This window comes from Acomys minous (assembly GCF_964271855.1).
Source record: "Acomys minous genome assembly, chromosome: 12".
Taxonomy (NCBI): Eukaryota; Metazoa; Chordata; class Mammalia; order Rodentia; family Muridae; genus Acomys; species Acomys minous.
This window is the reverse complement of record NC_140493.1, coordinates 6,747,367-6,768,668: the sequence shown is the minus strand read 5'-3', so window position 1 is coordinate 6,768,668 and position 21,302 is coordinate 6,747,367. Positions and strand designations below refer to the sequence as shown.

The 21,302-nt window shown below is 45.8% G+C and overlaps 1 long non-coding RNA gene across 1 annotated transcript; it reads left to right on the top strand.

Moving 5' to 3' along the window:
• The first annotated feature begins 599 nt into the window (after positions 1 to 599).
• On the top strand, positions 600 to 7,742 carry LOC311578881. The gene is made up of 2 exons (XR_014772992.1): positions 600 to 1,738; positions 4,892 to 7,742. It is a non-coding gene; the product is annotated as an uncharacterized lncRNA (long non-coding RNA).
• The last annotated feature ends 13,560 nt before the right edge of the window (positions 7,743 to 21,302 follow it).

Sequence of the window (21,302 nt, the reverse complement as noted above, 5' to 3'; positions counted from 1 at the left end):
TCTGTGGACCCCTATGGGCCCAGGTTAGCTGATTCTGTAGGTTTTCTTGTGGGGTCCTTGACCCCTCTGGTTCCTACAATCCTTCCTCCCTTTCTTCCACAGGATTCCCCAAGCTCTGCTTAATGCTTGGCTGTGGTCTCTGCATCTGTTTCCATCAGTTGATGGGTGAAGTCTAGTTATCCTGGATTATAAGCCAAACTTAGCAAAAGTATTTAAAAATGGAGGGAAGTTTTGTGGCGCATGGCAGTGAGCTTTAATTCATTGAATCCTTTCTAATAGCCTTGCTTTTTTTCTTTTCTTTTTTTTTCTGTGTTAATGAAGGGTTCTCTTGTTCTGAAGTAATTTCCTATGGTTCAGCTGTCCATTGCTCCACTTTGAGATGATCCTAGAGAGAAACACTCCATAGAGTGCTACGAAGTTCTGGGTGGTTCCGAGTGGAACCCCTCCAAGGAACTGAATCTAAAAAGGTCTACTCCTCCTGTTCCCATTAACCCCTTTTCTCTCCTATCTAGGGTAGGTGGGTTGGAAATGAGGTATAGGCATTAAAGAACCCCAAATAATGTAGGTTTGGAAAAGTTCAGCGCCTACAGGCTGTCCTCTGCACAGCCTCAATTGTGAGGTCAAAACTGCCAGTGTGTAGTACAGTCCTTTCCCTCTGTAGATTGCTTACCTGTGCCATGTTGGAGAGGTTCAACCATAGAAACATCCCAAGAAGAGTCCAGTCCAGAGGAGAACGTAGAAATTCAACCACTCCGATGCATGGGAGCAAAGCAATGAGAGAAAGACACAGGATCCAGGCTTAAAGCTGTTTTCTCCACAGTGACGCTCTATGTATCTCTATTTTTGGGCTAATACCAAGACACCAAAGGCAAAGAAAGTGTCCACACATCCACTTGTGTCTGCCAGATACAAAGGAAATATAATCCCCTAAATAATAAGCCTGTCTCACTCACACCTAGTTACTTACTATATAAAAGATGCTACTACCTGGTGACTATCATGTGGGAGAGGCAACACATTTGTGCTTTTTCTAGCGGATAGTCACAGCTTCCGGACTTCCCTGCTAAATCACCAGGCACTAGAATGAGCCATCTCAGACCCTTCAAACCCACTCTCTACCAGCTGGCCACCGAAGGACCCTCACCAACATCAAGGGAAACATCTTCCTGAAGCACAAAATCACTGTTTTCCATTCCACCTCAACCACCATAGTTAGCATACGGCATTTCAAAAGCTAATTCCTACTTTGAAATGTCCAAGTATGAACTTCATACTTGGGAGACTTTTCTTTAAAACCACTTTAGACCTCTGTTCTTCAGAATTATGAACTACAACAAAATTGGCCAGTTTGGGCTATACCATAATATTGGGGTGCTTTGGTACATTGCACAGATAACCGGATCAATCTTGTTAGAACCATTTTGGAGAAATCTCCAAACTCTGAAGCTGCTCTCTTGTTTTTGAGATTCCGAACTACGTTTTTGTATAATACTAACTGATGTTACAATTGTTCTCCCAATATGTAGTTCAGTTACCTTGTGGCTACAATGGGTGTGGATTTGCTAGTCTGGGCACCTCACCACTGAGACGGAATCATGCTGGGTTCGGAGTACCCAAGACCTAACTTGAGGCTGGATTCTGGAATTCAGTGCACTCAGACCGGAAACTGCAGCATGGTGGGACCACTCAGCTCTGCGGCCAGTGCCCTCTGCACCCGGAGCGCCCACTGTGCAGACAGGTTGGTGAACTGTAGGTGCTACTTTTTGAACTCTAATTTACTTGGGGATCCTTAATGCCTCTACCTCCCTTCCAGGCACACTGCACCCCAACTCTAAGTAGGAGAGAAAGGTTAGAAAGGACAGGGGACATAGACCTCTTTAGACTTAGTTCCAGCTGGCTATGGTCATTGGGTTTGAGTTCCTTGGGGCGAGTCCAGTCTTCGTTTCAGGACATCTCCAACTTCTTCTTCTCATCAAACTGCATCAACAGCAACCAGGAGCCGCAGGGGGAGTAGCAGCAGCAGCAGCATTCCTCTTTCTCCCCCCACTTTCTCCCTGGGATCTTGCATTTATTCTCTCTCCAGAATCCTCAGAATTAAACTATCTCAGCTGGCAAAAAAAAAAAAAAGCCCCTCTCAGAACCTGCAGGAGGCAAATAGTCCGCTGCTGTGGACAATCTGAGTATCAGCCTCATAGCCCACACCTGGCACTAAAACATGTTTACAACAACGTAACTAAATTTTATTTTTATTTATTATTATTATTATTATTATTATTATTTTTGGTTTTTCGAGACAGGGTCTCTCTGTGTAGCCTTGGCTGTCCTGGACTCGCTTTGTAGACCAGGCTGGCCTCGAACTCACATCGATCCGCCTGCCTCTGCCTCCCAAGTGCTGGGATTAAAGGCGTGCGCCACCACCGCCCGGCTCTGAATTTTTAAAGACAGCAAAACTTGCACTACAGCGAACAGAGCCTCTCTCCGCAGCCTTCCGATGCTCACTACCATTTTGTTCTGTTTCCGCTGTGCGTGCCACACTCTGCCTCGGGTTTTATTTATAACATAGGCGCACTCGTCTCCCCTGCCCCCCTTTGCACTTACCTGTAAGGTCCTTGAAAGTGGAGGCTGTGTTTCAGTAGTTTCCCCGTTGCCAGGTGCTCTGCCTTACAAGGACTTGCTGACCAGCCTGTCTGTCAGGACTGGTGAGTGACAGTCCAGCCTGACTTTGTAACCAGTGGACCAGCTTTCCATTTTCTTTCAGGACATAGGGTCACAGAAGACCAGCGCTGTCTGGGAACTCTGTGGTATGTTGAGGGGGAAGAGATCAGGGCAGGGACAGAAGCTCAGGCCTCCTGATTCCAGACACGACGGCAGCCTCCTGTCACCCATGTTCCTGTCGCCTGCAGTCTAGCAGTGGCAGCGACAGGACACCAGCAGCACCTCCACTCGGGTCTGCCTGCAGTCCCTCAGCTTTGTTTTTCCCAGTTATTCTGTCTCATTTTATATGGATTTGTTGACGTCGTCAGCACTCATCAAAGTTTGTCGACAGTATTTCATGATGCTTTCCCATTGGCTGCGCTACTGTTGGCTTATTTATAATAAACCCATCACTGTTACTTGATTTCATTTCTTAGTCAGAACTGTTGCTGTTCTGGGTCATGCCTGCCGTTCACTCATTCACCCAGCAAACCCTTGTGGGCTGCCACCATGGCACTGCCTAAATAAAATCCTTTAGTGTATGAATGTACATTTTGGGGAATTTAGTTCTGTGAAATTGTAACAGGGGACACGTGTGCTTTCCCAGACACATACATAACTGTGCACACATGAATAGGAAGCCCAAGAATTTTATGAAGATCTGGGTGGTGTCGGCACACATAGAGGAATGTTAATTCAGAACATGGCTGCTCTGGCAAAAGATCACATCCAAAGATCTTTTAGGTCTGTGTGATCCGGTTGGATTATAAACACACCTTTAATCCAGGAGACAGAGGCAAACGGATCTGAGTTCAAGGCCAGCCTGGTATAGAGTATCAGGTAAAGAAAAGCTTAGGTCCAGGCATGGTGGTGCAGGCCTTTAATCCCAAACAATGAAGGTAAAGTTAGTTTGTAGAAGGAAGCACCCATGTTTGAAAGAGATATCTAATTGAGTGGCAGAAAAGGTGAAGATCAGAGAAGAACCAGAAAAGATTTGACAGAATGGGGGAACCAGGCCCAGCTGGGCTGCCTGCCTGTCTTGCTGTTTCATGTCGTTTCTAGCAGCTTCCGTGTCTGTGTTTATGTTGGTTAGCTAGTCATGTTTACTGCTCTGAGAATGCACCCCTCCCTTCCTCGGGACTTTTCCTCCTGTGCGCAATCACCTCTTGAGGGATTTCACCTGGGAGTGGCATTCCTGCTTCTCTTCCTATAAAAAGGCTCCTTGGACACTGAATAAAGGCCTCCGCCGCCACTGCTCCTTTCTTAGCACAAAGGACCGGCTGTCTTATTATGTGTTAAATCTGCAGTCCCTCGCCCTTGACTCGGTACCGGTGGCACAGGCGCCACAACAGAATAGGATATGCCCAACTCTCCGAAAAGAGAGAGGAAAGGGAAGCTACTTAAGAGGCAATTTTACAGAGAGGAGGCAGTTTTATAGGGACAGTAATAGAGAAATAGGTTGCAGAGAGAGAGAACTCAGGTGAAGATGGAATGAGCCAGAAAATGAGAAGAAGCCAGAAGATTAGAGCAGATTGCTGAGCTAGTTTGAGGCCAAGCAGAGCAATTCCCGGATGAGAGAGAAGCCAGATTAAGTAAATCATCTGGGAGAAGAGTTTGAGCCAGAACAGTTGAGTTGAACCAGCCAGCCCAGAGCCCAGAAAGAACAAGAAAGGGTGAGTTTATTAAGCAGTAGGTCTCAGAGGCTGAAAACATTCTAGGCCTAGATTAGCAGAAGGAGGTAGCAAGCCTCCCAGACAATAATTGAAGCAGAAGAATAAAAGTTACTTTTACAGACACACACCTTTACTCAGCGAGGCAGAGGCAGAAGGATCTCTGTGAGTTCTAGACCAGCCTGGTTCTACACAGTGAGTCCAGGACAGCCAAGGCTACACAGAGAAACCCTGTCTCAAAAAAAAAAAACAAAAAAACAAAACAAAACAAAAAAAAAAACAAAAAAACAAACCTCCAATACATAGGGACAGCGAAGTCTGTTCTAAAAACCGCAGCTCACTCAGGCACTCACCCTGAGCCCAGCACTGTTTGGCACAGGCATTTTGCCTTCCAACCACCCCATCCCTTGTTACACTTTGAGGTAATTTGGCCGAGATCAGGAAGTTGGTGATGTGGGATCTAAATCAACAGCTGCATTTCAACACGGAAAGACACCTCCAGCTCCACTCTCTGTTCCTCCTGACAGGCCAGGATCCCGCTTCCTCCCAGGCTACCGGGGCCTCCTAGCCCTGCCCAAATGCAGCATGGGAGTCCCTTCCATGACGACTGTGATGCGCCCTCCACTTCCCCGATGATGCCTGTGGGACTTGCTCCTGAAATGAGGCAGCTCATCGGAGGCTACAAACATGAGACTCCATGACCTCCAGTGACCTTCAGTTTTAAAAGCGCCAGTACTTAATTAAACCCACCGCATCTGGATTTAGATGCTTAAGATTCTTAAAGGCTCCAGCGTTAACGTGGACCGAACAGAACTGGAAGAGAGCCCCGTCCAGAAGCAAGCTCACAGTGAAGGTGACATCCCACTCAGTGGGCAAGGGCAGGGCCTTCAGAATATATCAAGTTTAGATTCTTTTCTGAGCTTAGACTTAAATTTTTTGATGGACTAAAAGGCCACAATCTAAAAACTGTCTTTTTCCATGTAAGAGGAGCCCAAATGTCATTTAAAACGAAAAAGCAAAACAAAACAAAACAAGAACAAAAAACAAAACAAGCCTGGCAGGCATGTGTGACAACCTGAATATCAAATAAAATAAAATAAAATTAAGGTAGACTGGAAAAAATATTTGTATTATATATATAGGAAAAGGTGGATTTCTGCAATGAGGCAAGACAATTTTTTAAAAAGTCTAATTGGAAACGAGCCAAGTTTATGAAGAGAAAATTCAGATAAGAATCCTGAATATCCATAAACAAAGAAGCCATTTCATTTTCCAAGTAACCTAGGAAAACTAATTAAATTGTACGAATGTTTAGCTACCAAACTCAGCAAAACTATTTATATGGTGACATTTAGCATCGGAGGAGCCCCAGGGTTTGCCCCAGACTAGGCAAGCAGGGCAGGTTAACAGATGGGGCCTTTTCAAGGGAAACCGACGCACTCTGTCTACGGAGATATGTCTGCCTAGCCCTGGGCTTTGCAAGCACATAAGCATAAGTTCGTCTCATAAAAATAAGTACACAAAAGTTAGAATACTCACGGAAGGTGACCATTAACTAACTTTGTTTATATTGGGAGGGGGCAAACAAGGAAGGAATGAAACACCAGATGCTTTGTGATAGCGGAATCATCAAATAAACTTGGCTGTGTGCAAATGACACCATCACTTTAAAGCTGAGTCATGTCGGAACCCTGGCATGGTGAAACACACCTTCAATCCCAACACTTGGGAGTCAAAGGCAGGTGGATCTCATAGAGTTGGAGGGCTAGCCTGGTCTGTACAAAGAGTTTCAGGCCTGCCAGGGCTACATGGAGAAACCCAGTCTCAAAAGAATAAAACAACCCCAAAAACCAAAACAAACATAAACCTGCATTGTATCTAGTCACTGCCCAAAAGAGATGTTCTTGGTTGGTTGTTAAATTAAAGAAGGAAAAAGGCCAGACGTGGTGGCACACACTTTAATCCCAGCACTCGGGAGGCAGAGGCAGGCGAATTGTTATGAGTTCGAGGCCAGCCTGGTCTACAAAGTGAGTCCAAGACAGCCAAGGCTACACAGAGAAACCTTATCTCAAAAAACAAACAAACAAATAAATTAATAAAAAATAAAAAAATAAAAGAAGAAGAAGATAAAGAAGATGAAAGTTGCAAACAACACGGGTAGGCTGAGCCCCTGTTTTTTCAAAGTGAAGTAAATAAAAGGCAGGCAATATGCTTCTTTGCTCACACGTCCTGAGGTTGTACCTCACAGGTTTTCCCCCAGTGCTAGTGTCTGATTCTGAACTCTGGGCCTTACATCTGTGTGCTCTGGCACAATAGGGCCTCATTCGTTGTTTTATTTGTTCATTTGAGCTACGGTCTGTGTATGTAGCCCAGGCCACCTTGAAGCCAGAAGCTCTTTCCTCTCCTGATGTAGTGGGATTACAGGTCTACGCAACCACGCCTGGCTATTACGTGGGTCTGACGGAGAAAGAGGGGGAGCCGATGACATGACTGGCTGCCAGATGAGGTGGCATGGAGCAGTGTGCGGGTGCCAGGGATGAGGGAAGCGGCTGACAAAAGTCTTGGATTGTTTCAATAAATGCTTTGTATTAATAGATCATAATAAGGGCACACTGCTTTTACGTTAAAATCGCCTCTTCCCACTGGGGAGCTAACTTCAGAGTGACACGCCCAAGTTGTATTGTGACTACTGTGATATCTGTCTCACGACTCTGTGCTTATGAGAAAGACAAACCGTGGTGGTAGAAAACACCGAATGTGAGAGATGAGGACGGTAGAGCCGCGGCAGAGCCTGACGCTTAAGTCAACAGCTGCGTTTCAGCAACGTGGACACCTCTGGCTCCATTCTCCGCTCTCTGATCCCTCCTCTGCGGGGCCAGGATCCTGCTTCCTCCTAGGCTCCTGGGGCCAGAATCCAACACGGGAGGCCTCCCATGATGCCCGAGATGGGCCCACCCTTCCTGGATGATGCCTGTGGGACTGGCTCCTGAAATGAGGCCGCTCATGGGAGGCTACAAGGCTACGAGCCTGTGATGCCAGGCCCTCCAAAAATAAGATTTCCCACTGATCCTACGCTGGTACCCAAGCAGCTTGGCATGACTGGGCCAGCCAGATAAAAGGGCCATAGGTTCCTTTTTTTTTTTTTTTTTAATCAATTATTTTTTTTTTTAATTTTATCAAAGAGCACAGTACCATGCCTGAGTGGGTTTTAGTGGAATGACAAGTAAAGGTTCCCAATTCCAAAAAAGACTAGTTCTGGATGGAGGTGTAGTTTTTTATTTTTTAGCATAGTTTTTATTTATATTGTGAAATGTAAAATTACAATTTTCAGCTACGTTAGTCTAAAAATAAAATTAAAATGCCTCTTTAAGTATTGCAGCCAATGGCGTGTTTTTCATCTGACCTTCTTTTCATTACGGCTTGAAGCATAACGCACGTTGCCCTTTTCCTCCTATTCCCACTGGGCGCAGACATTTCCATCTCTCTAAGCCCAGTTCGAAAGCTGCCTTGCCAACAGAGCCTTTCTGTGTGGCTCCGTGACTAGGCTTTCTTCTTGCTCTGTGATTTATACCCATTACCTTCGCACACCAGCATTAACTGAGCCCCGGGTTTACTTGTTCGCCCATCCATCCTTCACCTGAAAGTAAACCTTTTAAGGGCAGAGCTCGTGTTTCATGCATTTAGTCATCTGTCTGCCTGGCACAAAGTGGGCGCATAAAAAATGGGTGGTGAGTGAGAAAGCTATGTGTGTGAAGGAGAGAGCCTTACCTTGTATGGTGTAGTTCACGCACCCCATTAATGGGGAATTCAAAAATATCGGTATTCCTATCAGCAACCTTTAAAAAAAAACCTGATGCTTAAAGAAATTATAAATGTGGTTTGTTTTTGTTTTTTTCCCTGCTGCATCTCAGCAGATAAGAAAAATTGTCAGGACAGTTATATTTAAATTAGCCCTAAGAGGTTAAATACTCATATCAAGTGTTTACATTTGTAATAAAAATAGCTTCTCCCTCTCATTCTGCGTTCCCTCTCCTGTCCTCCAAACACATCCGAACAGCCAACAGATGGAAGCGTCAGAGATGCAGAGGGCACACCACAGCGGTCTCCCAGGGTCTCCTCTCTTCAGTCCCTCAACGGAAACCTCATAAAGCTATAGCCCCTGTAGCATACACAGTACGTGCAAGTCCACTACAAACAGAGTGACGTTGTTGGGAAATTGCTAAAGAAAACATTTCCTAATTGTTAGGTCTCAAACACCAGACGAATAACTGCAGTGCCTACTTACCGTACCTGTCGAAGCAGACCAGAATGTTCTCCCAGCATGCCTCAGTCTTTATCTGTTCCAGGGCATGGCTGCCATGGCCCACCCCCTACCCTGAACTCTCCAGCCCAGGGGCTCATCTGCCCTTCCCCCAGGGAGTCTTCCATATGTTATGTAGACATTTTGGCTACACAGGTCCCTCCTCCGCCTCCTCTTCCTCCTCCTCTTCCTCCTCCTCTTCTAGATTTTATTTATTTATCATATATACACAGTGTTTTTGTCTGCATGTACACCAGAAGAGGGCATCAGATCACATTATAGATGGTTGTGAGCCACCATGTGGTTCCTGGGAATTGAACTCAGGACCTTTGGAAGAGCAGACAGTGCTCTTAACTCTGAGCCATCTCTCCAGCCCCACAGGTCCTTTCTTAACCCTTTTACCCTCCTGGGCTTTTGGTCTCCTAGCTCCCTGGCTCCTCCCATCACTCTCTCCTCCCCTGGCCTGGCTCAGTCTGCTGGTCCTGTCCACTCTGGATTCTCCCAGATGCCTTTGCCTCTGCCTACGCTTTCCCCCATATCTACAATAAACCTTCTCCTCCACCATACATAGGAGTGGTCATGTCCTTTCCTTTTATTTCATTTTTTAAAAAATCCACTAATATATGTGTTCTTTTAGTTCTTTTTATGTGCCCACACTCAACAAGTATTTTAATAGTACAAAGTCATATTAATTACAATATTTTTCACCAGACTCCCTCTCCCCATCCCCATTTAGGATAAATCTTGTCACTTTCCATGTGACTGAGCAGAGCTCCATCAGGACCTTTCATGGTGTCTTCTCTGAATGTCTCATAGACAGTTCAACTTCCCACTAATAAATGTTTAAAAGTTACTTTCCTCTTCTGTGAAAACATCCCCCAGTCTAAGTGCACTTCAGAGCAGTGCCAGCGCCTTCAGGCGGCCCCGCCCTCCACACTTGCCTAAGCATTGTGTGTCACGGCATTCATGGCCATTTGCATTTCTTTCATTAGGCTTGAGATCAATAATTGCCTCCTTAATTGTTTTGCATTCTGGCTGTAGTGGGAGAGGTGTGAGCTAAGGAGTTTTAATGTATTTGCTGGGTCATTTGAAGATATTGGTGTCTGAGGTCATGTTTTGAAAGGGAACTTTCACATCTAGAATTATAAATTTCTCTGTTTATGTTTCCCCTGTATCGTGTAATGTCCTGTGCTGTTATTATTATTATTATTATTATTATTATTATTATTATTATTATTATTATTATTATTTAGATCTTTGATCTACCTGCCAACTACTTTGGTGGAAGAAATAGAATAGAGCGCTAATGTGCTTCTGCCCAGTCCTGACTGGTCATCATTCTTTTTTTTTTTTTTTAATTTATTCTTGCTACATCTCAATGGTTTTCCCTTCCCTTGTATCCTCCCATTCTTCCCTCCCTCCCATTTTCCCCTTACTCCCCTCCGCTATGACTGTGCCTAAGGGGGACTTCCTCCCCCTTTATATGCTCATAGGGTATAAAGTCTCTTCTTGGTAGCTGGTCATCATTCTTTTGTAAAATATTTTACCTTTTCTCTGTTCAGTTGAAGCATGACAGCAAATATGAGACAGGGGTTCGTACGCTGCACGCGTGGGAATTCATCCAGATCTCACCACTTCCTACGCTGTGAGGCAGACAGTTATTACGCCCAGCTTGTCGAGAAGGAAACTGAGAACACGGACTTAAATCTCTTTACTCTTCACTCTGTAAAAAAGGAAGATAACGATGCCTACTTCACTGGGTTCTAATGAGACAGATGACTAGATATGGGCCATACTGAACAGCGAGCCCTGTGGGTGCTCATGGTTGGCCACTGGGTTTAGTATAGTTGAAGAGAGAGTGAGAGGGGAAAGGCCATAGAATAAGTTAGAGAATGGACGACACATTCAAGACTAACACTGAGACCCAAAGTTACAGGGGGGCTAGCCGTGGAAGGACGCTAGCTTGCCCTGCTCGCGTGCGCGCGTACAGTGGAGAGGCTGGGGAAGGAAGCTTGCCTGCCCTGCTCACGCGTGCGCGCACAGTGGAGAGGCAAGGATGCTCGCCTGCCCTGCTCACGCGCACGCGCACAGTGGAGAGGCTAGGAAGGATGCTCGCCTGCCCTGCTCGCGCGCAAGCGCGCAGAGCGGAGAGGCTGGGGAAGGATGCTCGCCTGCCCTGCTCTCGCGCGCGCGCGCGCATAGTGGAGAGTCTGGGGAAGGCAGCTCGCATGCCTTCCTCACGCGCACGCGCACGCGCACGCGCACAGTGGAGAGGCTGGGAAGGATGCTCGCCTGCCCTGCTTGCGCGCACAGTGCAGAGGCTTGGCCCTTTGTTTTCCAGAAAACAGTTGTTCTTGGCTGTACTTCAGAGGAAGCACATGGCTCACGGTGGGATGAGACTGATCTTGGCAGCTGAATGGAACATTAGCGTGTTAAGGCGGATTACGAAGAACAATGACAAGGAGGCCATTGATGAGAACATCCTAATACAATACAAGAAAGCGATTGTTCTGTGTTGAATGCCATTTTTTAAATTTTTGGATAAGTTGTTCTGTTCATTCATGGGAATAATAAGGATTTTGGCAAACATTATAATGCCTTCAATTTCAGAAGAGCTTGGGATTTGCATAATTTTGCATACTGATGGGCAGTTTTACTATTGTATGGAGCCACATTAGATTCACATGTATGCATCTATATGTGCCATATTTTGGTGGTCCAATAAACTTATGTATAATAACAATAATAATGATTTTGTGTGCTTAAATGTTGAATTGTTTAAATTTTTCTGGCAAATTTTTTAGTTTCAGGGGACTGATTTCATTGTTTTGCATTGTGTACGTTAATTAATTACTATACTTGGGGGAAAAAACCCAAAACTTCAAGCTTAAACATCCAGTTAAAAATCAGACACTTTTGGAGAAAGCCCGAGAAGGACATACAAGATTAATCTCTATTGAAATAACAATTTTATGACGTTTTATAATAATATGAGGCATAAAAGAAATCATGTAAGCGTTTGGCACCGTGACAGTTTCTGAAGGAAACAAAGTATCTGCTTTGGGGAGATAGCAACCGCTATTTTTAGCCTGACAACAAAATTTATAAACCTCTCAGGATGAAAAAAGTTTAAATAACAAAAAAACCCCTCGTTTTCCAAAATGCAAATAGTAAATGCTAATGTAAAACCAAAACAAACCCCTCAGGTTTTCTACCTGCGACGATGTCACACAAACACAAAGCTCCTAAATGTTTGCTGAGCAAACTCTGGACTCCCAGACGGTGGCGCTGCTCTCACGGGAGAGAGCAGCTGCCGCATTACTCCTTTATCTGCAAATTAAGCTGTTAAACAAGAGAACAAAATATTACAATTTCCACTTGTCACTTTCTTTTCAACTGCTGCTCTTTAAATGTGGGATTATTTTCATCTCCAGTGACCGGTCCGGTGGTGTACTCAGCAAAAAGACACTGTGGCGTGATTGTGATGGGGGGGTTAATGAAGTGAAAATACAGGTGCTGTTCTTTGCATCTGAAGAAAGACCCGGAGCAGCCTTCAAAGATGTAAAAATCTGCAGAAAAACTTCAAGACCCGAGACCAACAATTACTAAGGTGCTTAAAATAGACACCCTTTGATGCCACAAGGATGTAGTGTGGTACGCCATGAGAGGGGACAAGCACCCAGGAGCTACTGGCGAGCTGCTTACATATTTTTATTCTCAGAAGTCACTCTTCAAAAGACAGAAATTTATCTTTCTATAAAATTTTCTTTTTTTTTGTCTGGACCTGTGACATGCCTGCGCTCCCAGAAAGGAGAATTATCCAAAGTCCGAGACCAACCTGGGGTGGTATCCATTCTGTCTCAAAACTAAACAACAAATCAATAAACAACAACAACAACAAAATTTTTAACAAAATGAACTCAATGGTATGTTTGTAGACTTTTAGTTTCATATTGTTTGTTTGTTTGTCTTATTGGTCTTTTGTTTATATATTATAGTTTCTGATTTTTTTGTTTGGTTTTAATGAGGTTCTCTGTGTGTATTTTGTGCTGTTTCCATTTAAAAATTTTTTCTTTCTTTTTTTTTGTGTGGGGGTTAGGGGCATGGTTGCCTGTATTTTGTTTTCTAAAGAAAAAGAAATAAAGGGGTTGAGTTGGGTGGGTGGGGATGTGGGGAGGTGGGGAAGATCTCTGGAGAGTTAGAAGAGAGAAAACAGTGATCAGAATAGATTGTATTAAAATATTTTCAGTAGAAATGCATATACAAAAAAGAATTGCTGGGGCTGGAGAGATGGCTCAGCGGTTGAGAGCACTGTCTGCTCTTCCAGAGGTCATGAGTTCAATTCCCAGCAACCACATGGTGGCTCATAACCATCTATAATGTCATCTGATGTCCACCTCTGCCTGCAGATGTACATGTAGGCAGAGCACTGTATACATAATAATAAATAAATAAATCTTAAAAAAAAAAAACAAAAAAGAATTGCTACAAAACTGCCAAAAAAAATCCATAATGTCCAAATATCACTCTTTGGCTCTCCTGACACCTGTGGATACATAAGGAAATTAGATAAAATGTTTCCTATACCAGCTCAGAGCCGTTTCTGTGACTGTAAGAGCTGTTTCTAACATGAATGCTTCTCCTGGTGTCCTTTGCATGGTAAAAACACCAAGGGAATTGTTCATGGTGTGAAAACCAGTCATTCCCCGCCAGAAGACCAGACCGTTTTGTGAACTAATTTTCGTCTCTTAGTAGAGTAAGCCGTATTGTGTACTTAGAGAGGAATCCAAAGACGGGGCGAGGGTGGGGATGGGGTGGGGATTGGCGGGCAGGGGTGCTGGACTGTGGTCCAGAACCCCCAAGTACCCAGATGATAAGGAAAATTGTTGCAGCAAAAGATCCAAATATGGAATAGATTTTTTTTCTCATGCAGTTACAAAAACTTAAACGAAGGCCGATGCTACAGAAATGATAACTGGGCCAAGATCCTTTTACTCCAATTGCTAACTGGTTGCATCTGAAGCTCATTCAGAACCACGTTCTGCCAACAGTCACAACAGCAAAAACAAAACAAAAACAAAAACAAGCCCATTCACTGGTCAGGGCGCTGCAGGAACCTTGTGAGAACGATGTTGCAGCATCTCAGAGTTTTACTGCATACAAGGCTCAAACAGAACAGACTTAGAAGTTCAGAGAAGCAAGCCGGGTGGTGGTGGCACACGCCTTTTATCCCAGCACTGGGGAGGCAGAGGCAGCCAGATCTCTATGAATCCGAGGACAGGCTGGTCTACACAGCGAGTCCAGGACAGCCAAGGCTACACAGAGAAACCCTGTCTTGGAAAACAAAAACAAAGAAAGAAGTTCAGAGAAACAAAACTCATCATCGTCTAAGACATGGCCAAATCCTTAATAGTGTGATGCTCCCCAGGAGTATCCCAGCGTGAGTTTTGCAGAAGGTGTCAAACTGCCCCTCCAGGGGAACTCTCGGGGCCACGTGATCGAAGCGGGCTACAGAGACCACATCTGGAGTCATCGAGTCTAGCAGAAGAGCACACCACGTTGTGTGAATGTTCTTGGGAGGATGCGCTCATGTGTCTGCTCACCCCAGACCAACCTCAGACCGAGGTAACAAATCCCTCCAGACTTGCACGGTGCACCAGTGAGCTTATTGGGCTTTCTCGCAGGAGCACGGGGCGTTGGGGGAGGGGGCGGTGTTTCTCAAAGGAAATGCGATCCATCCCATGAAAGCTGCACCATCACACAGTCCCACCGCGGCGTGGATGATTGCTTCCTCACAGCTGCGGAGCACAAGTCCCCGTCCGCTTACCCTTCCACACCGTGTGTAGTTAGCACCTCAGTGGGTATAGGATGGGATGCAGCTGGAGGGTGGTGAGACGGTGGCTGTGATGTCAGGTAAGAGTGCCAGGGCTTTCTCTAGCCCGACTCCTGCCCCTGGAGGAATGCCACAAGGTCCTAGCTTAGGAGGTCTTCTGTGGGTGATCTCGGGGACTCTGACTTCAGGGTGAGAACAGCTGTCTCGTGCCCAGAGGGCAAAGCCAGCAACACTGTACAAGGGGCCTGAACATTGTTCCGTGGAGGAAGATGATAAACACCACTGAAGTCTCAGAGTCCACGTGCAGTTGTCTGGAAAGTAGAGTATTATTGCCTGCGTGGGGTGAGTCGTGGACAAAGGAGAGAAAGACTCACTTTCTTTGAAGGGGGGGATGCTCCTGAGAAGGAGTCTTGATCAATTAGAAGGCCCACTGATGTCCATCAAAGAATCCATAAAATGTTCACGTTGGATGTATATCTGAGCTTCTCCCCGCAAATGCTAAATGCTAAAATAACTCCGATCTCTGTGATGAGATACCACTTTAAAGGACCTCAACAGAAATGAATAATCTATGGCGACTATGGAAGTATCCTTCATCATTTCCAAATCAAGTTAGAGCTGGCTGAAGGCATCCCACCAGAGGCCAGCTGACCTGGCTCTGCTCCTCAAGATGTCTGGGAATTCAAGCGTAATCTCTCCTAGATCTCGGGACTAGATGTAAGAAGAACAAGAGCTTCTGGAATCCTCAGAAGAGAGCTGCAGTAAATCATCATGACCTTGGGTCAGTCCTGTGATGAAGAGGTTGATGAATCAAGATTGAACGTGTTTGTGCTGTGAAGGATGCCATCCGGATAGCTAAAGAGACAACCCCGGTAAGTGGGAGAAAACATTTGCGAGTTACGTATTTAGTAAGATATGTATAATAGCATAAAAACACAACAAACTAAAAATAAATAAATAAATAAAATGGGCTAAGGATTTTAATAAGTATTTCTCCAAAGAAGATAAAAGAATTGGCAATAAGGAGCATCGTTAGTCATTAAAGACAACTCAAGCCTACATTAAGCCAGGAGTGGTAGACGATGCTTGTAATCACAGTGGGTGAAAGGTTAAAGCAGGAAAGGGGTTGCTATGAGATTGAGGCTAGCCTGGGCTACATAGTGAGCTACAGGCTGAGACTCTGTATTTAAAAAAAAAAAAACCAGAAAGCTAGGTATGTTGGCACACACCTTTAATCCCAGCACTCAGGAGGCAGAGGCAGGTGGATCTCTGAGTTCCAGGCTAGCCTGGTCTACATATAGCATTCTAGACTGGCCAGGGCTAGTTCACTTAGTGAGACCCCCACCCCCACCCCCCATCTCAAAAGAATGAAACAAAACAAACAAACAAAAACCCCAGGGAACGGAGAGATGGCTCAGCAGCTAAGAACACTGGCTGCTCTTCTAGAAGACCCAGGTTCCATTCCCAGCACATGCACGGCAGCTCACAACCGTCTCTAAGTCCGGTTGCAGGTGATCTTACGTCCTCTTCTAGCCTCTGCGGGCACCAGGCACACACATGGTACAAAGGCAAAACACCCACATACATTAAAAAAATAAATCCCTTCTCAAACTTAATAGAGATGTCCTTTCAAATCCATTAGTGAGTCTAAAATAAAGTAACAGGAGCTGGCGAGGGAAATTGGATCCCTCTGACATTGCTGGTGAGAGGAGAAAATGTACAAACAACTCAGAAAACCTCTCAAATGACTGAGCATGACTTCCCCCATGTGACTCAGCAACGCCATATCTCTGTATGTAAGAGAGATGAAAACCCAGGCCTACACACACACACAACAACAACAATAACAACAACAACAAAACCAAACAAAGTGTACATGAGTGTCGATAGCAACGCTATTCACATCACCCAAGTGGAAACACACCAAAATGTCCATCCAATGGGATGCTCCTTGGCCATAAAAACAACAACAACAATAACAAACAAAAAAACAAAACAAAAGAAAAACCCAACGGAGTAGTGACTCTTGACAGTGGACAATCCTTGAAACCACCGTAGCCTTCACACATGCTAAGTGGAAGACGACAGCCAATAGACCACAGACTATCTGGAACCATCTATATACAGCATGCCTAGAAGAGGCCAGCTAGTAGAGACAGAAAGCTAGACTGGTGTCTGCTAAAGCCTGGAGGACGAGAAGGTGGGAGGAAATTGACCACTCTCTGGGTCAAAGTGTCCTTCTGGGGTGAGGAAGGGATTTAAGTCAGCCTGCGGAGACGATGATACCGCACCTTCATTGACAGTGTAATGAGCACCACCTTGACCTCCGTTCCGCTCCAAGCTTTCAAAGGCAGAGAATTACTGTGAGGTGCTCAGGCAACACAACTGTCAATGAGCACTTGCAGTCTCTTCAGATCCCACCTTCTACAGTCTCAGGTACCCTGGTGTGTCTAACCTCTGCCTGAGTCCTAGCAAGCTTTGGGTATCACAGCCATTAGCTCTTGGCGGCTCTCTAGAACCCAGTCAACTTCTGAGCTTTGGGCATTGGAGCCCCTGTCACGTGAGCAGGGTAATCTGGCACTCACCGAGGAGCGTGTTGCCCAGAGTGGAGCCTGCTGAAGATGCTAGCAACTGCTACTACTGGAATAAGTCTCCTGGCGCAGAAGTTGTGGCTTCAGCCCTGGTGTGAGGCCCCGACCTTTGTGGCCGGAAGGGGTCGCCAAATAGGGATGTGTTCCTGGGAGTCTAGTGAGGTGGTTCTCAACCTTCCTAACGCTGTGACCCTTCAATACAGTTCCGCATGTTGTGCTGACCCCAGCCATGAAATTATTTCATTGCTGCTTCATAACTGCAATTCTGCTACTGTTACCGAGGAGAGCTTTCAGCAGATACCTTGCCTAGGGCAGTCAGGAGCGAGGTGAGATGTGACAGCTGTCACTCTAAGGCTCCGATCCACCTGCCCTCCAGCAGTTAAGCTTCTGTGAAACGGACATTGACCTTGAGGTGTGCCTGCACTAAAGACCCATTGTTAACATTCTTAACAGAATTTAACAGTGTTTAACCTCTAACCGCCCTGCACAAAGGATTCTCACATCCTCCCGGCTGCATCTGCCCAAAGTGCTTGTTTTAGGACACCAGGTTAAGATGTCCTTTAGAGGCAGAGTAAATAAGGGGGTCCTTCCGTTGTATGCGCTTAGGGTACAGCACGTGGTCCTAGCTATGATCAGAGCTGCGGTTTCCTACCTGGCTACAACAGTTCTCTATCAGAAGCTTTTCCTCAAGAGAGTGAAGCCATCTGGCTTAATCAACCCAGCACATCTGGATCTCGTTTGTGGGTGTTTGTTGGAGAGGCCAGAGTAGTTTTTTCTTTCTTTTCATGGCTCAAGGATGGTTCTATTACACAGAATTCAGGAACCACCCGCTCTAGGGTTCAAAGGAAGGAGCTTGTTTGGACCTTTCCTCTACTTTGAGATGGAGGTAGACTGAGGTAGCTAGGCCTCAGATAGGCACCCACAGATAGAGATTTGAGAACCATGCCTCTAGCTGAGTGTAGTAACTTATGCTTGTAACCAAAACACGTAGGAGGGGCGGATACAGATAGACAGTCCAGCAAGAACAAACAAATCAAAACAAATTTTAAAAAAAGAGAAAAAAAAATCAGTTTCTGGTCTACAAAGTAGCCCTGTTATTCCATCTATAAATCCACTTTGGATGTTTATAGAGCACCTACCATATTGGTTCCCTTTCTATCAGTGTGACAAAACACCACGGCCAAGGCAGCATGCAGAAGACAAGGTTTATTTGGGGCTTACGGTTCCAGAATGGTCCGAGTCCCTGGTGGCTGAAAGCATCTGGCATGGGGCCAGGAACAGAAGCTGAGAGCCTATGTCTCGAACCACAGGAACTAAATAGTCTTTTGTTGTTGCTTTTGAGACAGGCTTTCTCTGTGTAGCCCTGGCTGTCCTGGAACCCACTCTGGAGACCAGGCTGACCTGGAACTCACAGAGATCCACCTGCCTCCCGAGTGCAGGGATTAAAGGTGTGTGCCACCACATCCAGCCTAATAGTGTGTGTGTGTGTGTGTGTGTTTTAAATTTCTTTGTTCTGTTTTGTTTTTAGCCGATGCTTTTACCCGTTTACTTGCTGAAGAATCGGGAAAGGCAAGGCAAGGCCTGGGGAAGAGAGCAGATCTTTCTTTGGTGTTTGGGATATGTGGCAAAAACACCCGAACTCAGCTATAAGAACTGCCATCTTAATCCCATGCTCCTGGAAAGCCACCGCCATGTGCCTCTCTTGTCAGGACTGGAAGTACACAGATTGACTGGCCGATTAGGGAAAGGTTGCCAGGAGGACAGTAAGGTACCCATCTTCCTGCCCTGATTGCTCAATGAGCGCGTCTAACCAGCTAACTGGGTTCAGGGCCAGGGAGCTGGGGCAGGAGAGCAACTCCTTGCTAAGCACTACTGGACAGATGCCAAAAACAATTAAAAAACCACCATAAGGCAATAAAATAAAACTGCTCAAGCATCCAGCGCCATCCAGAACAAGGCTGACACGCTGGGGCCTGTGGCTTACTTCATAGCGAACCAATTACAATGTACATAACTTCTTGTTACAGATAAGAGGCCATTTGTGAGGCGCCTACTATCACTCCTGTTAGCTCCCCTCAGAACCAGCCAATTCATACAGGCAATGTATTAGCACGGAAAGAAGTTTAGATCTGGTCCTGATGTTGGGTACTGAGGAAACCAGCTGCTCCTTAACACATGAGATTCCCCATCCCCCCGCCCCCCACACACACACACATGCACTTCTTCAGGCCTGGCAAACTTCAACTAGCCCTCATTTCCACTGGCGGGCTTTGCCCCTGGCATCTCTCACACTGCTTCTGATGTCATGGTGGAACAGCGCTGGTCCTCTGCCAAGAGCGTTGGCGGTGGGCACACTTCAGCTGTGAGAACCTAGCTTCTACTCTTCCCGGTATCAGCCTGAAGCAGCTGCCTAGGTGGAAGTAACTCTTCTTTAAAACACAGCAGTGTGCTTGCCTTTCATACAATGGTTCAGTCCCAAATTCTCTGTGGCTCTGCCTTTGCCTCCAGGGCAGGAGTGCACAAGAGCTTGAACTCTAAGGACAATAGGACTTGAGCTTTTACTCCAGCCTTTAAAAAAGAAAAGAGAAAATAAATAAATAAATAAAAGAGTTCTAAGCAGCATCTCCATGTTTGCTGAGTAGCATTTTCTCATAAGCTCAAAGGGAGCAAAGACTCTGGGCCCACACCTGAGGTCATCGCGATGGTAACAGGGTGACCTTCACTGTGGACCTACTGTGTGACATGGACCTACTGTGTGACATGGACCTACTGTGTGACAGAAAAACACCATGTTAAGCAATTTTACAACGGACAGTCCAGTTCAGTTTATTTCTTTCAACCGCTCTGTGGGGAGGCCACACACCAAGGGAACTGGAGCACGGAGATCTGGCTGGGGAGGTCTCCATTGAGAGCCTCTCTAAAAGAAAAGATTCTGAAGATGGCTCCAGAAGCCTCCCAGGATGCTGGTGTTGCAGACACACTGCTGTGTTCCGGCTGCCTAAGGACCAAGCTCTGCCTCTACCCCAGTCATCTAGGGACCGAGCTCCAAAGGGGAGACTCAAATCAGGTCATTGTCAGGCACAGCATGCTCAGTGTCTCTTTGGTGGGGAAATTGAGCTATACCCCGCCTTTACTCTCAATCCCTGTGGTGGTTTAAAGAAAGAATTTGTTTGGAGGCATCTGCAGCAAGGGCTTGTGGGAAGGTGCCTTCTGTAGACAGTTCCTGTGATCATCTTTTCACTCACCAGGCAAGATGGACCTTCCTTCTAGAACTCTCTATTAAGTAGCTTATGAGAACTCGCTTAGCTTTAATGTGAAAACTATACCCCCCTTCTTATAGAAAATTAGTTCCACAGACTATGTCGAGAACATACACCCAACACTAATGAAGATAAGTAGTCATCCTCAAGTGGCAGCATCTCAGCATGCCCTTCTCAAGTGACGGCAGAGTCCTCCTCTTCTCAAAGCAGAATTCTGCATCTAAAATTTTCTATTCTCCTACATGACCTTGGACTTCCATCTGATGGCCAGTGTGTCATTTGGGAAACACCAAAAGTCGGGGGGGGGGCTTTGCAATGATCTCAGCGTTCGCTGCGTTCTCTTCAGATGAGTCCTTGAACAACTTGGGTCCCAGGTTCCTGACTGGGGGCAGGGACGGAGAGAAGAAAGAACCCTAAAGAAAAGACAGCCACACGTCCAGAAAGGCTGGGATCCAGGGCTCTGGGCTCTCGGCTGGAGAATGAGGCTGGTGTTACAGAAGATGATCTGCCTGGTGCAATTTGGTGTCGACTTGGTTGATTTGTGTAAGAGACGGTTTAGCCTGAAATCCTGATGATGTTGCTAAATTTGGTGTGACACTGTCCACTTCTTCCCCCAGGCAAGCCTTACGTCTGAAGGAATTACGGATCTGGGACTGGAGGTGAGGATGTTTAAGAGGATCCTAACTGGGGGAAGAGGCAGCTGATATGCCTGGTCAGGGTGTGAGCGGGAGCTTCTTGTCCCTTGCCTAAGACTTAAGTGAAAGAGAATAAAACAGGCCACAGGAATTGTGGAATCAAGTAAATTTCATCTGTAGTTTCCCAGTTAATCCAAAACATAGGTCATCTCAAGGATAAAGTCTTCATTGTTGTCGCTGTCGTGTGTGTGTGTGTGTGTGTGTGTGTGTGTGTGTGTGTGTGTCTGGGTGTGTATGTGATGGTGTGTGTGTGTGTACC